Here is a 16,374-nt window from a genome sequence, read left to right on the forward strand (position 1 = left end):
GAAAAAGTCAGGCCGAGTGGTGGTGGCACCTGCCTTTAAATCCAGCACTCAGGAGGCAGAGAGGGGTGGGTCTCTGTGAGTCTGAGACCAACCTAGTCTATAAGTTCCAGGGTAACCAGAGCTGCACAGGGAGCTGGGGAGGAAATGCCTGGAGGACCCAGTCCCTGGGCTTGACAGCCAACTGGCCTAGCCTAACTGGTGAGTCCCAGGCTAGTGAATGACCCTGCCTCAAAAACACAAAGTGAAGGGCTGGCGAGATGCTCAGCAGTGCAGAACACTGACTGCCCTTCCAGAGGACCTAGGTTCGGTTCCCAGCACCCACAGGACAGCTCACAACCACCTGTAACTCCAGCGACAGAGGATACGATGCCACATACATATGTACCTTCAGAAACATATACATAAAGCAAAATACTTTTTTAAAGAATGGGCATCTCCTGAAGAAAAACACCCAAGTTGACCCGGGCCATCACGAACATGTACAGATGCGCACACACACACACACACACACACACACACACACGCACACATGCACACACACGCACGCACACGCACATGCACAATGAGGACTACCACTCACACACTTCTGTCAGACAGGTATATGAAGGAAGAGGAAGTGCATTCTAGGCTTGGGAACAGAGTCAGCAAAGCAAAAGTGTGTGAGAACAATACGTTGTTGGCAAGGCAAACAGGCCAAGCCGAACCTCTGCCACACAGGTTTAGCCCCCCCTTCAAGTCACTCCAGCGCTTTTTCCCAGAATCTGCTTGAGCACCACATAACCATTCTGAGGAAGAAAGGTTGACGGGCGGGTCCCTCTGGGCTCCTAAGCAGCACTGAGGTTCAGCAAGGTAAACCATTTACCCTTTGCCACCATGAAATCAGCTCCGGGCCCAGTAGGGAGCGGAGTCAGCCTGGCTCATGGCGGCCTGAGGCCCAGGTCTACCTTGTGCTGCTTAGCTCCAGAGAGTGCGTGCAGCCCATTGTAACAGAGGAGGCCCATGAGAAGCAGTCTGGCTTTGATCTTCGGAGCTCTCTCTGTGGATGCTGCTCTGGTTGTGTGTGGGGGGGATCATAGAGGTCTTCCCAGATGGAAAATCTCACAGCTGTGTACCTGGGGCAGTTGCTGCCCCCACTTGACCTACATGCTTATGGGCCTGCCCGGTCTCTTCCTCCTCTGAACTGTCAAGCCTTAAGGCAGACTGGGTGGGTCTCTAATTCTGGAGGGCGCTGGCACAGCGGAGATTTGGGGCTGGGATTGAAACAAACAGTCCAACTGCCAAAAGGAACAAGGAAGTAAGGAGACGTCTCCAGCTAAGTTTCCATCTAGCTTGCTCTGAGAAATGGGTGGGAAATCAACCATGATGGGGGGTAGGGTGACAGAGTGAGGAATGACAGGCACGTCCCTGCTCCTGGGTGCTGGGAGGAGCACCCCTGGCTTGTGTGCTCAGGTCCTAGGATGAACTGTCAGAGGTGGGAGGAACACTCTGGAAGGGTCCAACAGGCCCCCATGGCCTCACACAACCAGGGAAGAAGGGCCGACGGAGGATGATTAGGGCAATGGCTGAAGGAACATGCATATGGAAAACTGTCATGAGTTCTAGACCTTTCTTCTACTACCTGGACTCCAGCAAGGCCCATGCCAGCAGCCAACCTCCTTCCCAAATGTAAGAGTTCAGTGCGTGAGCTTCCCCTAAGGACTTCCTCTGCTCCACCCATTCCCCAGGGACACACCCAGAGTTGAAGCCACTACCCAACCCTCCCATGCAAGGCCTGCCCCTCCTCCTGCCTTCATGCGGCATCCAGCAGCCTGCTTCACCCCATCTCTGCTGCCTATAACCCCCTCACCACCCCACCCCACACACCCATCCTGCCGCCCTCCCGCCCATGCCTGCTGTAATGGTAAAATAAAATGCTGCAGGTTTTCCGAGTGGCTGCAGTGGGCAGCGGGTCCTGAGAGCAACCAGTCCCAGGCAGGGACTGCACAGTTCCCCAAGTGGCTGCAGTAGGCCATGAGGGGCAGCGAGTCCCAGGCAGGGAGCCACACAGGGGGCAAGAGACAGAGACATGGATAGGCATGTCTTGCAGAATAAAATTGGATATTTATGTAGTGGGTTTTGGAAGGGAAAGGGGAGAAGGGGAGAGGAACAGAGAGAGAGAATGAGAGAGAGAGAGAGAGAGAGAGAGAGAGAGAGAGAGAGAGAGAGAGAGAGAGAGAAACAAGAGAGGAGGGAAGAAGAGGGGAGAAGGGAGAGACAGAAGCTACCTCTTAGAGAGGGAGATGGAAAAGGAAGGGACTCAAGCTGGAAGCTAAAGATCAGCTTGCCTTGGTGGTGGGGATGGAGTGGGTGTGGCATGTCTCTTAAAGGGACAGAGCAGACCATTGCCTTCCTATCCCTTTTTATAACAAAAAGGTGGGGATTTAGGCACAACAGGTTAAAGGAATTGGGGTGGCAGATTCTCAAGACTGCTTCCTGCTTATTTGTGGGTATCATCTTGGAGGGGGGATCCTGAGAAAGCTGGGTGCTGGTCACATCCTGGCATAGCTGGTCTCTTTGCTCCTGTTCTGTGTTTGTGGTATGGAAATGTTTAGTGTATTTTTTTTTTGTTTTTTTTTTTTTTTTTTCGAGACAGGGTTTCTCTGCAGCTTTAGAGCCTGTCCTGGAACTAGCTCTTGTAGACCAGGCTGGTCTCGAACTCACAGAGATCCGCCTGCCTCTGCCTCCCGAGTGCTGGGATTAAAGGCGTGCGCCACCATCGCCCGGCTTTTCTGGTGTATCTTACACCTGTTTAAGGTATTGGCAGAACAGAGGACAAAGTTAAGGGGAAAAAATTAGGATCAGGGAGTCGAGGCGGGTATATCTGACCTGTTTAAGGTGGATCCTTCAATTTGGCTCCCTGGAACTCAGAAGAATTCTTTGGGTTTGTGAAAACATAAGTTTTAAACAGCAGCCAAATGACTGTGACAGATATTTTTGTACAATGAAAAGTATTTTTAAGACTATGAAAGGCAGAGGAAGAAAGAAATTTGATAACTTGTATTTGTCCTCACACCTTTATAACTTTCAGGTACACACCTTAATAACTTGTATTTTACTGAAATTTGTTTGGTGAGGTTGTCCTTTTAAACTGACAAAACCTCTCAGCTGTCAAACTGCATCAGAGATCTTTGAGAAGGATGAAATTTTACTTGAGTTACGATTTAAAAATGACAGAGAACTTACTTGGTTGGCACCTAGAGCTACTCCTCAGGGTCCTTCATGGTTGCTGAGGGTCATATTTGCCTTTTGCTATTTAGTGCAGGGCTTGCCAGGCTCCAGAAGATCCTGTGGGCTAAGAAATCTGTAGGAAGACAAGCCTACCTTGACCTGAGTAGCTAGGCTGTCAATTTCAGCAATTCTGTCCACTGTCTGGAGATCTTCAGTTTAGATTAAAGGCAGTTTTTCCCAGTGGTCAGTGCTTGGCAGTTGAAACGAAATGTGGATGGATGTTGTTTGGTGCCCATTTGTCTTCTGTCTTCTCTGGAATAGAAATAGAGTGTTGCTGCTAGGAGCCAACCTGTCTCTTTTTGTTATGAAAAGTTTTTAATAATTAAATATTTAAATGCCATATTCCCCAGATCTCTGAGCAGCCGAGGGCTGTTTATCAGATATAACTACAGTATAGGAGGTGCCTGGAGAGCTGGGTCCAAGCTTGACTGCACTGGCTCTCAACTTAACAGGTAAATCAGGGTTGTATTAAATATAAAGTATTTTTGTAAGAGACTTAAAAGTACATACCAGTTTAAAACATGAGACTTACTGTTTTTGTAGTCTGAAATGAGATGCAATAAACAGACAATTATAACATTTAACAGTAAACATAGGTGCATTTAAGTTACATGTGTGAACACACACACAGAGTGAACAGGAATTGGGTGAAGTAGATGCTCTTGGTGGGCCCTACCAAAGTCATGCCACTATGCAAAACATACACGCAACAGAGTCTGCACTGGGGAACCAGACAGGGAATACCTCAGTAAAGATGGCAGAACTTGATCACCTGACCTGGCTTTCAGTTAAGATGGTGGTGAAGTCATCTGACCTCAGTCAAAATGGCAGTGGTCACATGTTGTATGGAAAAGCCACAAGTTTTGAGCTGCAGGGATTTTAAGTTTAATAATAAGAGAGACCTAGAGGCATGATCTGCCCTGTCACTGAGCTGCCATGCCACAAACCACAAAGGGGAGCAAAAGGCTGGAATTGAAAGCTGCCTCATGGATCCGACCAATCTTGTTGGCAGCAGTAGCGGTGGCAGAGACAGTTTGAGGGACAGCAAGTCCCAGGCAGGGAGTCATGTGGTAGGTGAGAGACCTCGATGGGGCAGCCAGTCCCACGAGGAGAGACAGATGTATGGGCATGCCATGAGACCATGCCACAGGTCTATGAAGGCAGCTGGTTTGGGGCAGGAAGCCACGCAGCCGGTAAAAGACAGAGACATGGATAGGCACGCCATGCAGAGTGAGGCTGGATATTTATTTAGTGGGTTTTGGAGGGGAAGGGGGAGAAGGGGAGAGGAGCAAAGAGAGAGATAAACAGAGATGAGGGAAGGAGAGAAGTGGGGGAAAGGGAGAGACAGAAGCTGCCTCTTGAAGAGGGAGGTGAAAATTCAGGCTGGAAGCTGAAGATCAGCTTCCTCAGTGGAGAGGGGAGTGGGCGTGGCTCGTCCTAAAGGGACTGAGCAGACCATTATACCTGCTCCACACGCCTGTGTGATTGCTGACTTCTCTGACTCAGTTCTCCCCTCCCCTGCCTTGCCTCCCTGTTTTTTCTGATATCTTCCTGTGCCTTTGGCTTTCTGCCACTGCTTATATGGCTGCCCCCATGATGACCTCTTTAACCCAGAGCAAAGTGAACCTTAATGAAGGTGTCATGCTGCATAAACTCTAAAGTCAAAAAGGGCTCTGTGGGACGTGAGGGGAAGCCTCCAGGTGGAGTATACTCTCTGCTCAGGAGCAGTCTTGTGTCTCTCTAGGGCAGCAATGTCTGTGCGTGATATCCACTCTAGGTCAGCTTGTGGACTCAATATAAAACAGAATTTCAAGACTGGTCAAATGCTTGTTGCTTCTCCAAAGTTTTTTCAGCCCAATAAGCCTCGCCACCAACACAATAACCCAAATCAGACTAAATCAAACCAAATTAGAAAAAGACCAGGTTTAATGGGTGCCAGCGCTCCCTGGTAAACCTCAGGGAAAACATGGAGAGGGGAAGAAGAACCAGAAAAATAATGCATTCATCTTCTGGGAGAGGGGTCACCGTTTGGCGGGCTTTCTCGGAGGTGGAGTCTGGACTGAGGTAACTCCCAAGGGAGGGGGCTTGAAATGGAACTTTTCACCCAAACATTGTAAAATGGATGCCAGGGATTGGGATGACTCTTCCAACCAATCAGCTTCTTCTCCCTGGGTAACTCTGAATCTTAGTTGGAGCTGCCTCTTCTGCATTCTGCATGGATTAACACCCCTGAGGGTGGTAAGGGCCCCTTTTACAACTTCTGGGCATCTAAAGATAAATTGGGTAGCCTACGGAGACTAGAGGGCAGAGAGGAAGGTACATTTCCCCAGAGCAGGGCATTTTTATGAGAGCTACTTTTCCCTAAAGAACTCCACAGCAAGGTAAGCCTGCAGAGGGCTGCTGCTCAGCTCTGCCTAAATCCACAACACATCTTCCCCAGCTTCCAACTAGAAAGTAAACAGCAGGTTAGAGACATGCTCCAAAAGTATTGGCTTCCTTAGGTCTATGCAAGGAGAAGGCTGGCAATGACCCCAGATCTCTGAGGAGTGCAGAGTGGGTTCCCATGTCCAGGGCTTCTTCCTATTGTCAGTCCTCTGAGTCCCAAACCTACCCTTCCACAGCCACCACCAAAGGCAAATTTTTTTGTTGTTGTTTTTCCTTTTTTTATTGATTTTATTGAACTATACATTTATCGCTGTTCTCCTCCCTTCCTTTCCCCTCCCCTTCAACCCTCCCCCATGGTCCCCATGCTCCCAATTTACTCAGGAGATCTTGTCTTTTTCTACTTCCCATGTAGATTAGATCCATGTACGTCTCTCTTAGGGTCCTCATTGTTGTCTAGGTTCTCTGGGATTGTGAATTGTAGGCTGATTTTCTTTGCTTTATGTTTAAAAGCCATTTATGAGTGAGTACATATGATATTTGTCTTTCTGGGTCTGAGTTACCTCACTCAATATGATATTTTCTAGATCCATCCATTTGCCTGTAAATTTCAATATGTCTTTTTCTATTGTGTAGTACTCCATTGTGTAAATGTACCACACTTTCCTTATTCATTCTTCAGTTGAGAGGCATTTAGGTTGTTTCCAGGTTCTGACTATGACAAACAATGCTGCTATGAACATAATTGAGCACATGTCCTTGTGGCATGATTGAGCATCCTTTGGATATATACCCCAAAGTGGTATTGCTGGGTCTTGAGGAAGGTTGTTTCCTAATTTTCTGAGAAATCGCCACACTGACATCCATAGGGGCTGTACCAGTTTGCACTCCCACCAGCAATGCACGAGTGTTCTCTTTTCCCCACAACCTCTCCAGCATAAGTTGTCATCAGTGTTTTTGATCTTGGCCATTCTTACAGGTGTAAGATGGAATCTCAGAGTTGATTTGCATTTCTCTGATGGCTGAGGATGTTGAACATTTCCTTAAGTGTCTTTCAGCCATTTTAGATTCCTCTGTTGAGAGTTCTCTGTTTAGGTCTGTACTCCATTTTTTATTGGATTATTTGTTCTTTGATGACCAATTTCTTGAGTTCTTTGTATATTTTGGAGATCAGACCTCTGTCCGATGTGGAGCTCTGTAGACTGTCATTTTGTCTTGTTGATTATGTCCTTTGCTTTACAGAAGCTTTTCAGTTTCAAGAGGTCCCATTTATTAATTGTTTCTCTCGGTGTCTGTGCTACTGGAGTTATATTTAGGAAGTGGTCTCCTGTGCCAAGACATTTAAGTGTACTTCCCACTTTATCTTCTATAAGGTTCAGTGTGGTTGGCTTTATGTTGAGGTCTTTGATCCATTTGGACTTGAGTTTTGTGCATGGTGATAGGTATGGGTCTATTTTCATTCTTCTACATGTTGATATCCAGTTATGCCAGCATCATTTGTTAAATATGCTTTCTTTTTTCCATGTTATTTTTTTTGCTTCTTTGTCAAAAATCAGATGTTCATAGGTGTGTGGATTAAATATCCGGGTCTTCGATTCTGTTCCATTGGTCCTCCTGTCTGTTTTTATGCCAATACCAGGCTGTTTTCAGGACTGTAGCTCTGTAGTAGAGTTTGAAGTCAGGGATTGTGATGCCTTCAGAAGTTCCTTTATTGTACAGGATTGTTTTGGCTATCCTGGGTTTTGTGCTTTTCCATATGAAGTTGAGTACTGTTCTTTTGAGGTCTGTGAAGAACTTCGCTGGGATTTTGATGGGCATTGCATTGTATCTGTAGGTTGCTTTTGGTAAGATCGTCAAAGGCAAATTCTTAATGCTTGGTATTAGCATTATCTAAGCTGGGAAAGGCCCGCCACACCCTGACGTCAGCCATAAGCCTTCCTGTGCTTCAGGCAACTTCCACACCAGCAACAAAGCAGGGAGGATGTGCTTCAGAATTTCAGACTGAAGGAATTACAGAAATGAACACAAACTACAGGTGCCCTGAGCTAGTAAAAGAGCAGGTGTCTTGAAGGGATTTAGATGTGCAGGTGTGAGCCGCAGCCAAGTTTTGGGGTGAGCTGTGCAGCATCCAGCTAGGCAGCAACTGGAATGTAGAATGTCAGGGCAAACGGGAAGTGAGAGAGAGGGTGGTGTTTGAGTCGGGGGGAGCTTTCAAGGGGTGACGAGGCAGCGCTGACTAATAACAGCAGGCCAGCAGTTACATGTCTAGTTAACAGTAAGCAACAAAGCCTGCATTTTCCAGCAAGTGCCTCTTCACAGTCTCAGACGTGTGTGCTAAGACTGTCCAACGAAGTTCAGAACAACACGACTCTTCTAGATTGTGTTCAGCCACCCTCCTCAGCAAGAGGAAGGGAGATTTTCCCAGCTGTGGGGACTAAAGGGTGGGAGGAGCAAGGAGCAGGTGACAGTGCTACTCTGTGACAGGCAGCTGCTTGCTAGGCAGTGTGGCTGTGGCCTGCAGCCCGCAGTCCATGTCCCACCTCAGCTGAGGGCCCTGTGGAGGAGAGCCTTGGGGACAGTGGTCAAGAAGGCAAAGGGCAAGCCAGGGAGGGGGTGGTGGAGCACACCTTTAATCCCAGCTCTCGGGAGGCAGAGGCAGGCGGATCTCTGAGTTCGAGGCCAGCCTGGTCTACAAGAGCTAGTTCCAGGACAGGCTCTAGAAACTACAGGGAAACCCTGTCTCGAAAAAAACCAAAAAAAAAAAAAAAAAAGAAGAAGGCAAAGGGCATTTCTCATAGTCAGCTTGAAACAGGGGCAGAGGACAAAGCGGAAGGGCCCATGTAGCACGGAGCCTGAGAAACCCTGAGGCGGGTGCTGGCACTTGACGTGGCGTGAGAGCCTTGCCCTGGAGCATAAGAGTGTCAGTGTCTGTAGTGTTGGGAAAATGGGAGCTAATCGGCCTTTTCCCTAGACCTCGAGGGACATTTGCTTCTCCTTCGTGTCTGCACCCACACATGCACGGGTCTGCATGCCATCTTCTCCTATGTTGCTTTTCCTCAGAGGATAGAGTTACCTTTGTAACCAGCATAAAGGAACACAAGAGTCATTGCTTAGCACTCTCATCATTGAAACGGTAAAACTGAGGCGCAGAGGGGTGAAATGGAGCCTCAAAGTCACACCACAGAGACACATCTAGAACCTTCTATGGTGAGCACACACACACACCCCAGAACGATTTTACCTTCTCTGTTTCTGGCTTCCCATATGTAGAATACACCATAGGATGGTGTGAGGTCTGACTGAAGGAAGGTGACTGAGGTGTCCTCTGCAGCTGGGCAGTCAGTACGATCGGGGTTGGGGGGTATTTATTATTTATCGTTATTGTGTGCACACGTGTCACGGTGAAAAGATGGAGCTTGAAGAGCAACTTGCAGGGCATGGTTGTCCCCACCACCACCACCATGGATGCTGGGGACTGAACTCAACCCATCGTTCCAGCTTTCACAGAATGTATTTTTACCCACTGAGCCATCTCTGGCCCAGGATTGGTTATTTTTTGTTTGGTCCAGGAGATGGGGTTCTTCAGAGGCTCCCACAGGCTGTATCTGGCTTCTGTGAGGGAAGGGGAAAAGAGGGCTGTGGGGCAGCCAGAACCTAACTTCAGCTCAGTTCTGAGAGAACATTTCCATCAGCACAGTACCTGAGCGGTTACCCATAGAGACCGCTGGAGGTGTCACATGACTTGTGGGAAGGTGCCCAGGTAGCAAGCAGCAAACTCACTGTGCCCCAGGCTTGGCTCAAAGCGGCCACAGGAGGTGCTGCACTGGGGAGAAGGTGGTAAAGGGGGAAGAGGAGGGTGTCACCTGTCATGCTCCTGCCATGGGAGCTGTTAGATGACAGCTTCTACACCAAAGTGTCTCCCCCAGCCACATGGCATGTAAATTAGACAAAGGTATTGCTTACCAAAAGATAACACACAGAGACAGGTAGATCTCTGTGAGTTCGAGGCCAACCTGGTCTACAGAGTCAATTCCAGGACAGACTACAGAGAAACCCTGTCTCGAATAATAACAATAACAATAACAACAACAACAATAATAATAATAATAATAATAATAACAGCAAATATAAAACACATGGAAACTGGAAAGATGGCTCAGAGGGTGAGACCATGGGCTGCTTTTCCAAAGGACCGAGGTTCAATTCCCAGCAACCACATGGCAGCTCACAGGCACCTGTAACTGGACTCTGATATTCTCTTCTGCCCTCCATGGGCACTGCACACAGACATGAATGCAAACAAAATGCTCATACACATAAAATAACTAATTTATAAAAATTAAAATGGGAGTACAGGACATGGTGACACACACCTGTAATCCTTAGCTTTCCAAAGGCTGAGGCAGGAGGATCATGACTTTGAAGCCAGCTTGCAAGATCCTGCCTCAAAAGAAATCAATAAAAGATAATGTGTGTGGAGAAGACTGAGGCCAATGGTCAAGGATCATGCGAATCGATTGCTGGTGCTTTGCTCTTCCATCTGCAAGGACTTTCTAAGCGCAGGCTCAGCCTAGACCTGGGGAGCATGAATCGTCTCTTCCCAGCAGTCCCAGCCTGAGTGTCCTTGAGGGAGAAAGGTTTCCTTAGCAAAATGGTACTCTTCAGCTGGTCTTAAAACCTGTAGAAGTCAGCCAAGCAAAGAATAGGGCAGGTTCTCTTGGCAAAGGATGATGCCTAGCAAATACCCCAGGCAACTGTCTCCCTGCTCTTGAGAGGAGAGGTGGGGGCATCCAGGTAACCCCAAGAGGCAAGCTACTGGTCACCACCAGTTATGCTGGGAGGTTTCTGGGCCCCGGCCGTGTCCCTCTACCCTGCTGGTTTCCCATAGAGGGCCACAGGGGGAGACGCTGGGTAGCTGATCATGATGTCAGAGTGAGCAAGTACAAGAGGATGGATGGCTGTCTGGAATTTGGAGGAGGGAGCCAGAGAGCGAGGAAGGGTAGAGAGCGAGGGAGGGCTGGAGCCTGAGTCTCCACTGCTGTCTTAGTCTGGATCCTGGTGCTATAGAAAAATACCCGAGACGAGGACATTTATAAAGAACCAAAACTTACTTGGCTTACACTTCTAGAGGCTGCGAAGTTCAAGACCCCAGCGTCCAGCGTCGGCTTGACATTTGATGAGGTCTGTCTGGGTAGCTACACACTGGATTGCTCAGAAAGCCGTGTGTGCGTGTGTGTGCGTGTGCGTGTGTGTGTGTGTGTGTGTGTGTGTGTGTGTGTGTAAAACCATGGAGGTCCCACTCCCGTGATTACACTTAATCCTAACTACTTCCTAAGCACCACGTATGAATTTAAGGTGTTTTTCTCAACATGTGACCTTGGCAGGAAGCACAGTCAAAATGGTGCCTCCACTCCTCCCAGGAGCTGCACAGCCCGTTGGAGGGAGAAAGGGGAGAGATACAGGAAGGAACTTAACTCTACTCACCACCAAGACAGGTCTGAATTGCCTGCAATCACTGTCTCTGTCTCTCTCTCTCTCCCCTCCTTCTCCTCTTTTCTCTCTTCCTCTCTTTAAAAAGAAATAATAATAAATGAGGGGCTGGTGAGATGGCTCAGCGGTTAAGAGCACTGGCTGCCCTTCCAGAGGACCCAGGTTCAATTCCCAGCACCCACATGGCAGCTCACAACTGTCTGTATCTCTAGTTCCAAGGGATCTGATACCTTCACACCAATGTACATAAAATTAAATTAAATTTTTAAAAAGATAAAAATAAATGAAATATATAAATATTACAGAAAATCTGACAGTAAAGGGAAGATTACATACAGCCCACGTTTTCTACAAATAACTTTAAGATATTTCTGCTTCCAATTTTTAATGTTCTTATGGATTTTAATAGCCTATTCTATCAATGAGCTAGGTACCATTTACATTCTGTTGTTTGATTTAATGTATTAAGCATCTTCAGTATTACATGTCTTTAAAATTAAAAACAGTGTGTGTGTGTGTGTGTGTGTGTGTGTGTGTGTGCCATACGACTTCTTTGGACCTCACCATAACCATACCCTAACCCTCACCCTCACTGGAACCTGAAGCCCAAAGAGGCCCAAAGAAGTCAGCAGAGGGTGTCAGATCCCCTGGCGCTGGCCATACAGGTTGTTATGAGACACCGCAACCTGGCCAAACCTTGTTTGATCTCAGAAGTTAGGCAGGGTCAGGCCTGGCAGTGCTCAAATGAGGGCATAATTTCACCAGCACTTAAAAAAAATCTTGTGTATTACACTCACTTAACCCTCCTTCCTCCCCATCCTTCCTGAAGCCACACATCTTTGCCACCACAAGGACTTTGCCTTCTGAAGAAGGGGTTTTATAAAATATATATTGATCTTTTCTGGATTGAGAGAGAGAGAGAGAGAGAGAGAGAGAGAGAGAGAGAGAGAGAGAGAGAGAGAGAGAGAGAAAAGCAAGCCCGCGCCTGAGTCTACAATACAGGACACGAAGAACACTCTCCTGGGGAGTGTCTTGGCCAGCCAGGGTGTTTATCAATACACTGTAAGGCGGGGACAGTATTGATCCATTCTTTAAGGATGATTGAGAGGCAACGCTGGGAGGAAATGGCCCACTGATTTTCTTACTCAACAGAAAAAGATCGAAGTGTCAGGGAAGAGATCAAATATTTGCTTTGGGGCTTACAAATACACAGTAAGTGATTAACCAAATAATTGTGTAAACCTTTTGTCCCGTCTGATAAAGGAAAGGGATTGTTTCGATTTCTTCTTCAGTGCTGGGCATTGAACCAGGGGCTCACATGTGCTCAGCACACGCTCTCCCATTGGGCTACAACACTCCAACAGGGGAAATGGGGGTCAGGAGGACAGGGGGACTCTGTCTATAATTATCAGAAAAATAAAAATAAATATACTATTTTCTCAGATGTTTTAAAGGAAGCTGTGGAGTGGAATCTTCAGAAACATTTTTAATGTTTTGGGATTGTTTTGCTTTAACTTTATGTGTGTGAATGGTCTCCCTGCGTGTATGTAAGGGCACTGGTGCCCAAGAAAGCCAGCAGAAGGCGCCAAATCACCTGGAGCTGGCTTCACAGCAGTAAGTGGTGTTGTGGGTGCCGGAAACTGAGCCTGGGTAAACACTGAGCCAGCTCTCTAAACCCAGTTTGGGGTTTGTTTTTGTTTTGGTTTGGTTTGGTTTGGTTCGGTTTTTGGCAGAGCTTTGTTATGTGTTCAAAGCTGGCCATGAACTTGCAATAACCCCGCCTCAGTCTCTGGAGTGTCGAGATTAAGGTCTGTGCCACCACAATAAGCTAAAAACATCCTTTACAAAAAAAGATGAATTTGTATTACTGTTTATTCTTTTGTGTGTGTATGTGTGTGTGTTTGTGCACATATGTGTGAGTGTCCTCAAATGCCAAAAGAGTGTCAGATAACAAAGAATTGAAGTTGCGAGCACTCTGCCATGGGTGCTGGGAACTGAACTCCCATCTTCTAGGAAGCAGCAAGTGCTCTTAACCCCTGAGCTGTCCCTCTGGTCCCTAGATATTCCTAACAGTGAGTACGGGGAGATTTGTTTTGGGTACCCTTTGAAACCAATTGGTAACCCATGTGCTGACACACAAAAGCCACTTCTGCAGCACTGTAGAACTGACACCAGGGTCATGAGGACAGGTCAGCTCTCGGCACTGCAGGTACACTAAGCCGGCCAAGGAGAGGAGGAAACCGGGACCCTGTTTGTCACTTCCTGTCCAGCTGAAAACACAAACTTGAAAGGCAAAGAAAGCTAATGCCTAACAGAGAGGGGTGGGTGAACCTGGGCTCCGAGTCACAGACCGGGTTTAGCCACCAGTTGAGAAAAAAGTGTCTCTTTGATTGGCTGTGTGTCACCAATCCACCTGAAGTCCGTTCCTGAACTAGAAGTCATAGACACCTGCTTGATGGGGAATCCACTGGGACAGTTCTTACAGAGCCGTCCCAAGCCCTGTCTTCCAAATCAAACTAGGTAGCATCAAAAGGCTGTGCTTTCATTTATTCCCAGAAAAGTAGAAGCAGTAAGGTGTGTGTGTGTGTGTGTGTTTGTATATATATTACGCGTGTGTTGTCTGTGTTATATGTATGTGCTGTGTGTGTTATATGTATGTGGTATGTGTTATATGTATATGGTGTGTGTGTTGTTTATGTGTGCTTTGTATGTGGTGTGTGTTATATGTGTGTGGTGTGTGTTATATGTGTATCTTATATGTATGTGGTGTGTGTTATATGTATGTGGTATGTGTTATATTGTGAGTGTTGTGTGTTATATGTGTGTATATGGTGTTTGGGTATGTGTGTGTGTGTGTGTGTGTGTGTGTAACAGTTATAAAACCTGTCACATGAGCATTTGAGTGTGATCTTTTTGTTGTGTTTGTTTATTTTTATTTATTTAGTTTTTGGTTGGGGGCAGGTTTATTGGGGTGGGGGCGGGGGACTGGGAACACCATTTCCTATCATACATCTCCCGCAGGGTCTTCATGCTTTCTGAGTAACGAAGCTGATTCCAGTGAGACGCCTCCTTCCACCTCTGGAGTGAACGTTTCCAGCATTGCATGTTGCGATAGATGAGTGTGAAGAGAATAGGTTCGGGCTCAGAGGGTTTATCATCTGGGGTACCCTGGGTCTCAGGCTGCAGTGGGGATGGAATTCAGGATCTGCAGGTGTCTCCAAGTGATCCAGGGGCTGTGGGTGGAGGCAGCTTGTACACATCACAACTTTTGCTGTTGATGACCTCTGAACCCTCCTCCTCCTCAGACAGAAGGGACAGTTGCGCATCCAGGCCTGGCAGACGGGGTACAACGGTGTGTTCTCACTGAACTGGGCCAAATCCGCACTCCGGTCAAACAGCTTGATCACATGTGTTGGCTCTCTGAGGACCCTCCACCCCAGCCAGCCCATCGTCCATCTCCCTCCTCTTCTTCCTCCTGGTGGGGGAAACAGGCAGATGGCCTTTTGCCAGTAGCAGCCATGGAGCAATCCTTGTTGTGTGTATCCGAGGGTGTTTTCCTGGCATCTTCATCCAGAGATTCCTGTCCATGTGACTATTCTCCAGCAGACACTGAAGAACGGCATCCAGCTGCCTCAGGGCTTTGGCCATCTCCAGCTCTGATTTCTCCACTTTTGCCTTCAGCGGGATTATGGTTTGGGTCCAAGTCTAATTCGCTGGATCAGAAACACTTAGAGGAGACAGGATTCACAAGCCAAGGCAGGAGGCGGGCAGGAAAAGATCAAAGGTAAGCCTGGGTACCACTGGTCCTCGGGCCTGAGCACCATCCAGTCGCGACTGCCTTGGCCGCCACTCTTTGTTTATTTTTGACATTGTGTTTTGATTTCAACATTTTCCCCTCCCTTACCTTCCCCCCAAACCCTGACATACATACATCCCTTGTTACTCTCCTTCAAATTCATGGCCTCTTTTTTCATCAGTTGTTATTGCGTGCATATATGTATTTGTATACACACATATATTCCTAACTATAACCAGTTGAGTCCTTATAATGTTAGTAGCATGTATGTTTTCAGAGCTGACCATTTGGCACAGGCAAGCACTTGGTGTGCTCCTCCCTAGGGAAGCCGCCTCTCCCACTCCCAGCTCTCCTTGGTTGCCTGTAGTTCTTCCTGTAGGGTTATGGCCTCCTGGGCGTTTCCCCAGTGCCATCTGGTGTCCTTGCTCTGCACACATTGTGCAGTCATGGTGGTGACTTACAGGTGTAGCTTCTGCTGTCGCTAGGAGACACACAGTCGCAACAAAGACACTTTTTAACAGCCATATTCACTTTGAGGCTGGTTTATCTCCTTCAACACCCCAGAGAGGAAGCACTTACCCTGCCTGGCTAGGTGAAAAGGTCGCACCCACACCGTGTCTGACACACAGGACCAGGCTCCAGCTCCGCTCCATTACAGGTGCTGTGCTGCCAAAGCTGTACCCAGGACCCGTAGGGTGGGGCAAGGGAAACACATGGCAAGGTACTCCCCAGAGGCGAGGCTTTTCAAAGTTGGAGCTACTTCAGCAGAAATATCATGGTACTGAGGGTCTTCTTGCAGTGAGAAAGGGTACATTTGGCCTTCAATTTCCTGTCCTTAATAAACACTTTTTGTCCAACAATACTATGGGGTATCTTCACACGCTTGTCCCAGATCTCCAGCCATTTAGACACATTCTTTTAGTAACATAACATTACCTCAAACTTTATCATGGCACATGTGACATCTCTTGGTCTGCCACGTTTCTCCTTGCCACCTATATTCTAGATGTTGAACTTGAGAGCCCTGTTTTGGGAGTGGCTACCTATTTCTCAAATTCACCATCAACTGAGGCTTCACAAACATCCACTTCCACAGTCTATAACAGAACCCCAGATTTTAGTAGGCCCCCCTACGACCTTAGCACAACTGATTCCATGATAGAAGTACCATTCAGACTACAAAATTCAACATGTTGACAGCACCACCTGCCAAAATGAAAACAAAGACCTAATTCACCAAAGCCCATAATTCTGGGAAAATATCTAAATGTTGTAACCTTGCTGTATAGCTTCTGGCTAACTGTTCTTGTTAATTGTAGTATGTCAACTCAGAACATGTTGGGTTTTTTTGTGCCCGTGTGTGGGCTTCTAAGTTTACCTACACTGGGATCCTGGACACTCAGTGTGGCCACTGTCAGGCTATTAAAGATTTTCTATTG

The 16,374-nt window shown here is 47.3% G+C and overlaps 1 pseudogene; it reads right to left on the bottom strand.

Annotated features, from left to right (window-relative positions):
• Positions 1 to 14,079: 14,079 nt before the first annotated feature.
• On the bottom strand, positions 14,080 to 14,823 carry LOC119824265 (annotated as a pseudogene).
• Between the last annotated feature and the right edge of the window lie 1,551 nt (positions 14,824 to 16,374).

This window comes from Arvicola amphibius, chromosome 10 (genome assembly GCF_903992535.2).
Source record: "Arvicola amphibius chromosome 10, mArvAmp1.2, whole genome shotgun sequence".
Classification (NCBI taxonomy): domain Eukaryota; kingdom Metazoa; phylum Chordata; class Mammalia; order Rodentia; family Cricetidae; genus Arvicola; species Arvicola amphibius.